General features: G+C 39.8%; 1 long non-coding RNA gene across 1 annotated transcript; it reads right to left on the reverse strand.

Moving 5' to 3' along the window:
• Positions 1-6124: 6124 nt before the first annotated feature.
• On the reverse strand, positions 6125-12041 carry LOC309353820. The gene is made up of 4 exons (XR_014162020.1): positions 11904-12041; positions 8825-8880; positions 7101-7184; positions 6125-6466 (listed from the first exon to the last, which is right to left on the reverse strand). It is a non-coding gene; the product is annotated as an uncharacterized lncRNA (long non-coding RNA).
• Positions 12042-14183: the final 2142 nt, after the last annotated feature.

Here is a 14183-nt window from a genome sequence, read left to right on the forward strand (position 1 = left end):
TCGATGCCCATAAAAGCAAGATTAAACCTAGTTATGCACTTTAAGCCCAACTATTTTCAGAACATGAACCTCCTTTGCACACAGCAAATCCTAGAGGTTCCGCATAGCTTTGAGTAGCTTCACAGAAATACATGCGCACTCTTCACATGGAAGCAGCTGGTGCCCCACCATACCATTTGCCACTAAGTGCTATGCCGTATTTTAATCAGTTTTACAAAATAAGCCACCTATCCTGGGACCATTGGTGAATGGTGGCTTGACTGGGAAAGGTTACTCTTAAGGACTGCATGGGCTAAATTTGTAACTAAAGCAGATTATAAAATTACATTCATTCATTCATTCATTCATTCATTTATCATAATGTATATAATACTTGATTGTAAGCAGAACCTATAAACAATGTACAAAAAACAAACACAAAAAACACAAAACATTAAAACTGTCAGTGAAAAATTCCAAAAGTAATAATAATGAAAATCTACAAAAAGCTAAAAACAGATTCAAACACATGTTGACTTCTGCATGTCTGGATAGGCTTGCCTGAACAAAAATGCTTTTGGTCACCTCCTGCCTGATGTGAATAAGGAAGGGAGTTCTAGAGTGTAGGTGTTGCCATGCTAAATGATTGATTTCTTACAAATGCAGAACATAAGTATTTATGATTACCTCAGCTTGCATTTATTTTTATTTTCTTTTACAATCAGTCGCAGCTGATCAGCTTCCAAATATGAATGACCCATGGGCATTGTATGATGTATATCTAGGTAAAGGTAAAGGCACCCCTGCCCGTACGGGCCAGTCTTGACAGACTCTGGGGTTGTGCGCCCATCTCACTTAAGAGGCCAGGGGCCAGCGCTGTCCGGAGACACTTCCGGGTCACGTGGCCAGCGTGACATCGCTGCTCTGGCGAGCCAGAGCCGCACACGGAAACGCCGTTTACCTTCCCGCTGGTAAGCGGTCCCTATTTATCTACTTGCACCCGGAGGTGCTTTCGAACTGCTAGGTTGGCAGGCGCTGGGACCGAGCAGCGGGAGCGCACCCCGCCGCGGGGATTCGAACCGCGACCTTTCGATTGGCAAGTCCTAGGCGCTGAGGCTTTAACCCACAGCGCCACCTGCGTCCCTTCTGATGTATATCTAAACCAAGCAATAAAAAAAATGAACAGGATGAGATTAGCCGCAATCAAAGAGAGAGGTGGCTTGATACATACCGGTATTTTGGCAAACTGCACATTGTCTTAATAATCATTGGCAAGATGATAACAATTTTAAATAAATGTATTCCTCCAGTTCTGCTCAGCGCTGCCATATATTATATCAAGTAGCATTAATCTTCCGGTCACAATTTGTCTGAGCTGTTGCTGTTACAGATTGTCTCATTGTAGAAGTGCAGCTGAAGCAGGGCTTGATTATCTATTATGTTAAGTATTCCTAAGAGTCAGGCCACAGCCAAGGGGATGCCCCAGACATCATCTAATTGTTTAGATTCAGCTCTCTGTTCTGAATTTCAGACTGTTGAGTGGAAGGGGGGGGGATCCAGATCAGAACCATGGGCTGGGGGAGGGAAGGAAATGTAACCCTTGCCTTCAGCATGGTCCCAGTATTGTTCACCCCCACCCCCAATGCTATTTGCATAGAAGGGAAAAGACTCATTGATGCCAATATGAACTTTCCTCCCAATGCAAGTAACAGCCATAGGAGTATACAATATTCATAGAAAGGATTTGGACTCCCCCCCCCCCCACACACACAGCTGAAGCTCACTGGAGCTCAGCTCTGGCACCTCTCAGGTGGGCACCATTGTCATTCAAAAAAACAAGGGAAAAGTTCGTGTTAAGCTCTGGCACTTCTTTTTCTAGAAAAATAGCACTAGAAAGGATTCCACTGCAATATGCTCCATTTCCCTCTTTCCCCTTTTGTTCTTATATGGTGCACTAATTTGACCACAACTTACTACACTAATCTTTCAACAAGGACAATAAAAATAAAATAACTAACAAAAACTCACCTTATTTCCTGGTTGTTTATATACCTGTACGATGGACATGCCACCAATTTACATTTTTCACTGTTTTATATATTACTGATAATGGTGGTGTGATTCAAGTTATTGCCATAGCCAAACTAAAAAGTTGTTCCCACTCTTTCCCACAACCAGGGGAAGTAGCCAACAACTAAGGGAGAGCAGTAGGGTAGGACTTGAACCAATGGCTTCAAGTTACAAGCAAGAAGATTCCATAAACATATGGAAGAACTTTCTGACAGTAAGAGCTGATCAACAGTGGAACGTTCTTCCTTGGGAAGTGGTGGACTCTCCTTCCTTGGAGGTTTTTAAGCAGAGGTTGGATGGCCATCTGTCATGGATGCTTTAGCTGAGATTCCTGCATCGCAGGGGCTTGGAATAGATGACTCTTGGGTCCCTTCCAACTCTATGATTCTAAGTAAGATAACCATTGGGAGAAGGGTATAACCATAAATGACAAATTTGCTAGACCCTGGTGTCCCCAAGATACCATACCTCCATCACTTCAGCTATCTGCTTTTCTATTTCTATGTCCATTAGCTTTTCATTTGATGACAGGCGTATGCTAAGGGTATGATCTTGGTTCCAAAGGACATCTCTAAAAGAATATTGTGTAGCTGGAATAGTTTTTAACAATGGGCTGGAACAACTACCCAATGATAAAAGATTACAACATATGGGGCTATTTCATTTAGAGAAAAAGACAAGAGGGGGGGGGGAGACACATGATCTATAATGCATTCCTATGTAATGTTTTCTTTTAGGATGGTAGTGGCTTACTTGATGCACCTGAAATAGACTGAACTACATCAAATGTTTAGTCTGGTACAGCTCAATGTGACTGGTAGAGTCAGCCTACAGCAGAATGGATACTGTTCCTACAATTTCACTCACACCACACATAGGTCCATGACAGTTTCACGCACTCACATACCACTCAACAACTGTTTTAGCACAGATTGCCCTAATAAAATAGGAGGCGGTCATTTTTCAAGCAATAAAATATTGCAGCTTGAAGAAAGGGAAACTGGTACCTTTACAGCAGAGACTCTGCCCTCAGGAAAAATGAGTGAATCACCTGTAATAAATAATAGCTGTGAATTTGTTTTAGAATAAAGTGATACTGCTGAAACCCCCAGGTATAGTTCAGAGCTATCAATCAAAGAAATACTACACTTGGAACTACCCAAATGCAGCCTTCAGCAACTTAATTATTTGTGTGTCTTTCAGTTTGACCTTTGTTCAGCACATTCATAAACCTGTTTAAAGAGTTGCCAACAGGATACTGGCACAAATGGAAAGTTCTTTCTGATTGCTGCTTTATTTCCCTGAGAAGACAAAAGTTTCATAGATTTTTTCCCCTGCTTTTGGGTGTGAATGCTTGACGTTACCATATCTAGACTAGCAGGGGGAAAAACCAAAACCAAAACAAAAAATTCAGTGACTTAATTTTTCACTAGAAGAATAAGGAGCACAAACGTCTACCCCAAACTATGGAACAGATTTCATATTTCCCTTCTTAATAAGAAAGGGTACCAGATGCAAATCCTCAGCCTTTTTCTTTTTTCTTAGCCTTTTTCTTATGCAGATTTTGGCAGCCTGTAGAACCCTCATAGAATTTTTGTGCCATTAAAAAAAATCATATTCTATTTATGCTTTACACCTACAGTAAATAATTGTAACCACTGTATGATGAAGCTTTGGCAATTGAAAAGAAACCATTCTTGCTGGTTTAAACTGTTTTGATATCCCCTTGATTTAATTTGCCATCGGTTAAAGACTTGATCATACACATTCCTTGGTGTCAGTATGCTTTAATGCAGAATGTGAATTGTTCCATTCCATAAACTATGCTGTCATGCATAAAAATTACATACTTAGGAAGTGTTGTATAGTTCATCACTAAGAAATTAGACCTCTGCTATGGATGCCCAAAATCTCCAGTGTAAAGGAATTCCTGGCTATCTTCATTGTAGAGTCCTGAAGGTAGTAAGCCATCATGAGTAGTAGCCATTGATAGCCACATTGACTCTCTCAAGGCAAATCTTAAAAAAATTAATATAAACACTGACAATTGGGAAACACAGGCCTGCGAGCACTCCAATTGGAGAACAGTCTTTACCAAAGGTGTCATGGGCTTTGAAGATGCTTGAACTCAGGACAAAAGGGAGAAACATGCTAAGAAGGCATGCTTGGCAAACCCTCACCATGATCAACTTCCGCCCGGAAACCTATGTCCGCACTGTGGAAGGACTCCAGAAGGACGTGTGACTCCAGAATTGGCCTCCAAAGGACGTGTGACTCCAGAATTGGCCTCCACAGTCACTTACGGACTCATTATTAAGACCGTGTTCTTGGAAGACAATTTGACTTGGCTTCAAGTGATCGCCAAAGAAGAAGAAAGAGAAGATAGCCACATCCTCCATGAATTTGACAGCATTAGTGGCCATCACCATATTTTGTGAAAGTGAGTTCAGTAGTTCACGAGATGGATTCCTTTTGTCTAATCTGAATATCCTTACCTTCAGCTTCATTAGTTGACCTGGTTTCTAGTACTATGAGAAAAACTTTCTTCACATCATGCATGTCTATCGTGCCCCCCTTACTTGCCTTTCTTTTCTAAACTAAATAGCCCCAAATATCATTGCCTTTCCTAGCAGGAGACCTGCTCTAGCCTCCTGAGATTGAAGGTACTTTGTTGGCATTCGTCTGTCTCAAGTGACATTGAAAGTCAAACTGTTGGAGAGTCTCAGCGCCTGCTGTGGCTGTGCTGTGACCAATACGGGAGTTGTTGTTGTTTAGTCGTTTAGTCGTGTCCGACTCTTTGTGACCCCATGGACCAGAGCATGCCAGGCATTTCTGTTTTCCACTGCCTCCCGCAGTTTGGTCAGACTCATGTTTGTAGCTTCGAAGACACTATTCAACCATCTCATCCTCTGTTGTCCCCCTCTCCTTGTGCCCTCCATCTTTCCCAACATCAGGGTCTTTTCCAGGGAGTCTTCTCTTCTCATGAGGTGACCAAAGTATTGGAGCCTCAGCTTCAGGATCTGTCCTTCCAGTGAGAACTCAGGGCTGATTTCCTTCAGAATTGATAGGTTTGATCTTCTTGCAGTCCATGGGACTCTCAAGAGTCTCCTCCAGCACCATAATTCAAAAGCATCAATTCTTCGGCGACCTGCCTTCTTTATGGTCCAGTTCTCACTTCCATACATCACTACTGGGAAAACCATAGCTTTTACTATCCGGACCTTTGTTGGCAAGGTGATGTCTCTACTTTTTAAGATGCTGTCTAGATTTGTCATTGCTTTCCTCCCAAGAAGCAGGCGTCTCTTAATTTCGTGGCTGCTGTCCCCTTCATGGATCACTGCCTTGCCGTGGCGAAGGGGCTTGAAGAACTCAGAGAAGCTATGAACTATGCCGAGCAGGGCACCCAAGATGAACAGGTCATAGTGGAGAGTTTTGACCAAACGTGATCCACCTGGAGGAGGAAGCCGCAAGCCACTCCAGTATCCCTGCCAAGAAAACTCCATGGACAAAGACAAAAGGCATATAAATACGGGAGAGGCATGCTTTATTGCAGCAGGGGCAGCTGAAGGTGTCCGGTTGTGCTGATACAGATGAACCATGGTGTATCTTCTCTCTGCACTCCTCCCAGCACTCATTTCTCCTCTGGTCACTAATGTGGATACACAATCTGACTGTTTGACTTCAGACTTTACAGTGCAAGTATATAAATATCCACTCAGAAGTAAATGAGTACAGTTAGAAATATAGTGAATCCTATGTATACCTCCTCAGAAACAAATCCAAGTTAGTGCTATAGGGCTTTCTTTCAGAAAAAATGGTATAGGATGGCATACTTACTCTGGTATGTGTATATGATTTAGCTTGAAAACACATAAATTAATCACATTAAAATATATTTTTAAATGAAAGCAGGGACAGTGGTACCTCGGGTAACAAATGCTTTGGGTTACAAACACTTTGGGTTACAGACTCCACTTTTTTATATAAATATTTTTATTGGTTTTTATCATATAAAATTATAAAACATACCACACAGTTTATCACAAATTTATTGGACTTCCATCAGCACCTCTGATAATCCTTCGTCTAAATCACTTATTATGCATTTCCTAATTTAATATTGCCTTTACGTCTTTTAACATATCATCTCTTATTCTACATTTTTACAATATTTCTTATCTTATTCCTCACAGAACTTCTTGTAAACCTACAAACGTCGTCTGGTCGTCACAAATACTTTTCAAATAATCCGTAAATTTACTCCAGTCTTCGGTGAATTTCTGGTCCCGCTGGTTTCAAATCCTTCCTGTTAGTTTGTTGAGTTCCGCATAGTCCATTAATTCCATCCTCCATTCTTCCTTCGTTGGTAATTCTTCTTGCTTCCATTTTTGGGCCAATAATATTCTTGCTGCTGTTACTGCATATAGAAAAAGCGGGTTACAGACTCCGCTAACCTGGAAGTAGGCCCTCAGGTTGAGAACTTTGCCCCAGGATGAGAACGGAAATAACGCAGCGGCGGGAGGCCCTATTAGCAAAAGCGCACCTCAGGTTAAGAACGGTTTCAAGTTAAGATCGGACCTCCGGAACAAATTAAGTTCATAACCCGAGGTACCCCTGTATATGGATATATGTGTTCTGCACATCTAAACTATTCCGCTGACATATGAGTCCATGAGATCATGGCCAATAGATATGAAGAGCTGTGGCTCAATGGTTGGGCAGCTGCCTAGCATGTAGATGGTCACAGGTTCAATCCCCAGCAAAGGGCTGGGAATGATTTCCAGCCTGAAATCCTGGAGAGCCACTGCCAGTCAGTGCAGACAATACTGAGCTGGATGGACCAATGGGCTGACTCAGTATTAGGCAGCTTCCTGTGTCTGGCTCCCTTTGTATTTGGAGCCATCTGCAGGGCAAAGAAGTGAGCACTGATTATGCTTGCTGCATTTACATGCATCTGCTCCCACCAGACTCTTTTAAGATCTGTTTATTATATTCCTGGAGCAAGAATATGTGTGACTCAAAGGGTAATCATTCTGAATCAATGGTCTTACTTCTTTAGACAAAAAGAGAATCACACTCCTCCCCTGCTTGATGTCTTGGTTGATGTGCTCTCCGTGACATTTAAAGGAGCCTACCTGAGGAAAGGACATTGTTAATTATTCTTGAGGTGAAAACAAAGGCAAGGAAAGAGCAAATGATGGTGCCGAGAGCATCCCTTTTTGTTATCTGCTTGTTTGGTAAGAGGTTATCAGGATATACGATCAAGTCAACAAGATCTTGGTATTGCCATCTGGTGACAGAGGCAAGGAGGTTACAGGTCTTGTATGGCTAAATCAGACTAACGCTGCAATCTTATTTCCACTTACCTGGGAGTAAGCACCACTGAAACCTGTAGAACTTAACCTGTTTTTAATAGCAGCCAACGAAAGCCTCAGTATGGTCACAAAAAGGGTTTTTTCCTGCTGTTGCTCCTTAGAATTTAGTATTTGGAGGCTTGCATTTAGCTAATAGTTGTTGACAGAGCCATATTCCATGAATTTATCCAGTTCCCTAAAGAATACCCTAAACTTATGACTGCACATTTCATATGTACGCTGGGATGATCAATTTCCTGTTATAACTCCTGAACTAACTGGCATTCAGCTTCACATTCAATACACAGGGGCAAGAGGACACAAAAGAAAATTTCCACGTGTGTATTAGTTCCTTTGAGCAGGGATTCAAACTGAACTTGAGCCTGAGACAAAATAAATAATGGAACAGAACCTGAATCTGAACTGGAACAAAATACAAAAAGATGCACAAATGCACACACTCATGATCAACTAGTGCAATGGAAGAAACAGTTATCAACTCCAAGTAAAATAAAGTATGAACATTTAAAACTAAGGTGTGGAGAGTGAGATCAAAATAATTAAATGTTTAAGCTTCAGTCCTCTTGACAAACTGAAAAGCAGCAGGAATGAGAAGGCTTAAAAAATTAAGGTTGCAACCTGCTGTAACTAAATATTACACCTGAACAAAACTTGCTATACGTTTGCTTTTATATATTCACACTTGCTTCTTCTTTCTTATGAATTATGGTTGGCATTTAGTTGTTTATGAATTAGGCCCATTTATTTACTCTTATCGTACTTTGCAAACCTGTACAGTGGTACCTTGGGTTACATACGCTTCAGGTTACAGACTCTGCTAACCCAGAACTAGTACCTCGGGTTAAGAACTTTGCTTCAGGATGAGAACCGAAATCGAGTGGTGGCGGTGTGGCAACAGCAGGAGGCCCCATGAGCTAAAGTGGTACCTCAGGTTAAGAACAGTTTCAGGTTAAGAACAGACCTCCAGAATGAATTAAGTTCTTAACCCGAGGTACCACTGTAATGATATTGTCATGCTCATCCCACTGAGGTGAGAAGTTCCAGGATTGCAGCAGTAACTTGGGTTTGGTTCTTTTTGGAAGGAAGTTGTTGGAGGCTTATTGCCATTTTGCAATATTGATATTTCTTTATAGATATACAGGTTGAACAAAAGTGGAAGCACGCAGCTTGAACACTTCATAGATGACCAGAATCACTGCTCAAACATATCAGATCTCTAGGGAAAGTCAGCACCCTAAGATGCTTACAAAGCCCAAACTAAGCTCCATCTCAATCTCTCCCTCCAACAGCACATACAATCATAGAATTGTAGAGTTGGAAGAGACCCTGAAGATCATCTAGTCCCTAGTCGAACTCCCTGTGATACAAGGGAGTCTGTTCCACTGTCAAACAGATCTTACCGTCAGAAAATTCTTCCTGTTTAGTCGGAATCTCCTTGCTTGTAACTTGAATCCACCTAAAAGTAATTAATTAAATATGGTAATGGTGTTAACATTGGTATTAACATTCTTGGTGATCAGAGAGAATTAATAACTCTTCAATAAGTTGGATTGAACTGCTTATCAGCACTGATATTTTTACCTAACTACTAAATTTTATCTGTTTCAGAACTCCAAAGAAGCAGTTAACTTCCTTCTATGTATATAATTCAATGTGTTAAAAAATAATGATTTAGAAATGCTGTGATCCTTCTAAAAGCCCTACTTACATGTTGAAATTAGCCAACCATTTTTAACATTACGTGAGCTCCATTCTATTACACAATCAACATTGCTGTTAATATCCCTCCTTATGGAAAAAAATAAACTGGTCACTTCTGAATACCAGTTACCACAAATGCACTTTTCATAGCTCAGTGCTGCTTATTGTTATACTCTCAAGGCTGCTGAACTTGCTGGCCCTGATCCAACAGGAGGAAATGTACGCACAAACAGCTATGTGCTCACATTTCCCAGGGATTGGACATTTGATTGAGGAGTCAGGATTGCACATGCAGAGCTAGCTCTGATCAGGTTGTATGCAAAAGTCACCAATCATCTGCTAGGGAGAAAGAATGGGAATTAGAAGGCAAAATTCAGAGAGCTCGGAGTTAAGTACAGGGTGCCAATTACATTGTAATAATTCAGAAATATTTTATTATTGCCTACTTCTATTTCCCTCCTTATTTGTTTTGCTCTGGACTATTTTTCATGGTTTGATCCTATAACCCAAATAAAGTCAATGCACATATTCATGGCTCTCAAAACTCCTGTTAACAGTTTGCACATCCTGGCTTTTATTTAAAGTTCTTCAGACATTTCTATCTATTTTTGGTACAATCCAAAGATTCTATCAGTCTCTGCGACAGGCATATCTTTTGTAATTATATTTTATGTCACCAGTGTGACACATTAATGAAATGTGTCACTACACCTAGTGTTAGGATACATTTCATTAATGCAAAGCACTTTTGTTCTATGCTTTACATTTGGAAACAGATTTAAGTATTAAGTGGCTAATGTCTGCAGCCAGGGAATCCTTTCCGAATTTGTAACACTGACCAGAACAGACCGCATTACACTCTCCAAATGGTGCATTTTTGCATTTGAATGTCTGAATTATCCTGGTTTCTTAGAGACGACCACAACACCAACATCTTAAATCCCCAAAATATTGTCCGCTTCATTGAATGCTCGTGATCTAAGCATATGTGTAATTATTCTGTAATTCTCCCCAAAATGTGATTCCTTGGAAATGCATACTAGATTTCCCCTATTGTAACTGCAATGACTATTTCTTTGTGTCCGTTTCTTTAAATACGGTCACAAGGAAGTTTGTATGCCTTGGTGCACCGCATGGATAATGATGATTCCCCCCCTCCCAATGTCCATCAGGGTGAAAAAATCCTGCTCATTTGTTGGAGGGTACAGACCAAGGTCACAAAAAGACCATTTAAGATAGTATACATACAACAGTGGCCTTTATTACAAGAAACAAGCCTAATGTCAGAGCCAATGGAATCATAACTAGGCATGTATACAAATTAATAATTTGCAATCTATTCATACGTATACTCCAGCAGAGAAGCAAGAAAATTGTGTAAGCTCACATATAAAATATTGTTCGAGTGTATTTTGGTGGCAGTTGCTCTGGCTCTCTATAAAAGATAAAATTTAATCCAAGGTTAATAATTACGGTCGGTTTAATATTAATTCTCTGGTTTCAATTTTGTGTACATAAAACAGTCTGTGAAAATAGCGCCTTTCAGCTTTGTTTTATTTATTTTTTCAAATTTAAAAGCAAGGTTATTGTATTTGCATGAAGCAAGCATTTTATTTTAGGTGCAAGGTTTATATCCAAGCACTGTATTGTTAGTAGAACTTTAAGTTAACAGATGTTGAAACGTTTGAAAACAAAGCCCTGAAGAAGTTCTCCGTTTTAGCATGGGACACTGTTTGTCTTTAATATTCTAAATTTATTAATAATTTTATATTGTACCACTGCTGAAAACCCATCCAGTTTTAACTCATTCAAAATATGTCATATACTTCCAGCTCATTTATGAACAAAAATGGGGTTGGAGAGTATAATAGACTTTGAATGAGCAATAATCCAATTGCTCTTAAAAGCAGGAGAATTAGTTATTTTGTTTTAAAAGAGAAGCTGATTGAAATAGTGCCAAATAGTACTCAATGCTAAAATCAATTATAAAAAAAGATATTCTGGTTAAATTTAAAAGGGCTATTCAAGGCACAAGTATTTCACGGGTATTAAAAAACCCCACACAGAAATAACTTATAAAGTTTGCGTTAATGCTAAGGGAAACCATTTTCTTTTTAAAACATTTCATTTATGGATGGAAATTAGCCTTTTGTTAAATATATGAAGTAACAGGTTTTACAAATCAAAAGAAAATCCAATTTGTCCTAAACAGGGTTTGAAAAGCATGAATTAATAGGAAAGGATGAAACGAAACAAGAAAAAGGTCTCTAGATTTCCCAGGAATGGATCTACAATCTGAGCTGAATAAACTTTGGGCTTTACATGAATATAAAAATAAAAAGAAGATAAAAATTGTAAAATAAACACATGTGCGATATTCTTTCTCTACACCTATAACTTGTAAATTGCTTGACACATGTGAAGAAGGCAAATAATAAATTAAAACAATAAAAAATAAATGATTCTAAATAAAATAAATGAGTGTATATTTTATATTCTATTCATTTCTATTCAGAAGTCACATTAAATTTTAAAAATTAAATATTTATTGCTAATTTCTAGGTACAAAAGAAACCAAACTCATTGGGAACTGAGTTATTATTTTTATATAAGCTACTTGTGCACATTTTCTTGGGAATAAGCCCCAGTGAACACACTGGTACTTACTTCTGAGTAAGCATGCATTAGATTGCAGAATAAGATATCTTCCTATTTTCTGCACATAGCTTTTGTAGCAGGTTACAAACAGAAATTAAGAACAATAATACAAATACACACCCTCCATGTGTTCTTATTTTCCAGGGACGTCCCTGATTTAGAGATGTCGTCCCAGTTTCTGATTTGATCCCAGAATGTCCCAATTTTCCTTAGGACAGCCTAAGGGTATGCAAATAGAATAAAAAAATAACAATTTAAAATCACTTAACAGCTAAAAATCAAAATTACAGCACCATGGCAATAAAACCCAAGAGATCACAATTAAATATAGCACTACAAAGGTTGGAAGAATAACAAGACAGTATTTTACATGTCTACTCTTAAGTAAGTACGCAAACAGAATAACAGCCCAAAACAGTTTCCACCATTTAGATGCCTAAATGATAATAAAGTAAGCCCACTCCTCATACTACTCACATGAAGGAGGAATATGGATACAAAGCAGGTGCAGGGCCAATTAAGTCCTGCCCCCAAGGTCACATGCCTCTGTCCAGGCCTTCATATGTTTAGAGCAAACTTCTGAAATAAAGTTCTTTTTCACTCTAACATACAGTATGTGCGTATGAAGAGTGCTTAGGTCACAAGTAACAATTCTGGGGGAAATTCCATGACTGGGTGCCATGACAGATTCTGTCCTTACTTAACCTCTGAGGGTAGGAGTACCAGAGTGAGTCCTCCATGGACAATCTCAAGCACAGATAGTTTATATTATACCACTAAGGGCTTTGAAACATCACGTGTGACTGAAAAGAGGCCCCCAAGCCTCCTCTGTGAAGCCCAGTACTGATTATCTTGAAAATTTAAGACATGCAAAGTATTAATTAGTATTAGCCAGCTAAATCTTTATGACTTGATCCAGTTGATATGATTCGTGCTTTTTGGGAAGCACTGTAGCTCAGTGATGGAGAACATGCTTAGTACCCAGAAGGACCCAGGTTCAATCTCTGGTAGAGTCTCTAGGTGCAGCTGGTAAAGACTCCAGCCTGAAACCCTGGAGAGCCATTGTCAATCAGAAGTAATGATGCTGAGCCCCTTGGACCAATGGTATAAGGCAGCTCTTTTCCCATCCCAAAGAGCTGATCAGCATGATCATTGATTTTCTAACGCACTTCAGCATCCACAGCACAGGTAGCTGAATTGGAGAGACAAGCTGCATATAGCAGCCATTTGTGTGCCTGGTTCCTCACCCATGATCCATGGGAGTACAGATATCACTTGCTGGAAATATGGTAACCCTATTTTTAAGATAATAAAGGTCCAGTCGCAGAAGACTCGGGTTGTGGCACTCGTCTCGCTCTATAGGCTGAGGGAGCCAGCGTTTGTCCGCAGACAGTTTTGCCGGGTCATGTGGCCAGCATGATTAAGCCGCTTCTGGTGAAACCAGAGCAGTGCACAGAAACGCTGTTTATCTTCCCTCTGGAGCTGTACCTATTTATCTACTTGCACTTGATGTGCTTTTGAATTGCTAGGTGGGCAAGAGCTGGGACCAAACAACAGGAGCTCACCCCGTCACGGGGATTCGAACCGCCGACCTTCTGATCGGCATCCCTAGGCTCTGTGCTATAGATCACAGCGCCACCCGCATCCCTACTTCAAGATAATACAGTATAACAAAACACGGAAAGAAGCTCTACTATTCCATTACTAAGCAAACTGTTTTCTGGTAAACGGTTTGTGATTATTTCTTAGTTCAACAATAATTCTTCAATAGCGCATTTCTTAAATCTGTGCCTATCTTTTCTGAAGGCTTCAGTCCTACACGTCTTCTCAGAAGAAATAGGTCTCATTAAGCTCACTGGGGTTTCCGTCTAGGTAAGTGTGTATATAGGCGCTGCATCCCTCATTTCTGTATGTTTGTTAATCTTGTTAAGATCCTTCTTAACTGAAGACAACGTTCAGCTATGATTTTGATTTTTGGTTTAGTGTTTCTTTGAAGGAAATATACAATACATTTTTTAATTTAAAAAAAACCACAGAAAAAGGGAAGATCAAATAGAAAACATTTTCCTCCAGTATATTTACATTTCAGTTATATGTTTTTATTGATGCCAGCCAGCAGCTTTCTTTTCTCCCTCCTTCCCTCCCTCCTTAGAACGAGTTGATTGTATACCAGCAAAATGGGTTGCGCTTTGTATGCTCCAACTTGGCAACAGCTTGTTGAGAGTAAATCCTGTCATGGAAGGTTTTGCTAATCTGAATAAATTCAATTTCAAAATCCTTCCTTGATCTAAGCTTGCTTAAGCTCTCGCTGAGGCCTAGAGATCCTGAGGGTCAATTCCAATAACAAAAGATAAGAAAAACCTGCCCTTTCTCATATCTCTTTGCAAGACGCTATAAGCT

This window comes from Podarcis melisellensis (assembly GCF_964234715.1).
Source record: "Podarcis melisellensis genome assembly, chromosome: 1".
In the NCBI taxonomy this organism is placed as follows: domain Eukaryota; kingdom Metazoa; phylum Chordata; class Lepidosauria; order Squamata; family Lacertidae; genus Podarcis; species Podarcis melisellensis.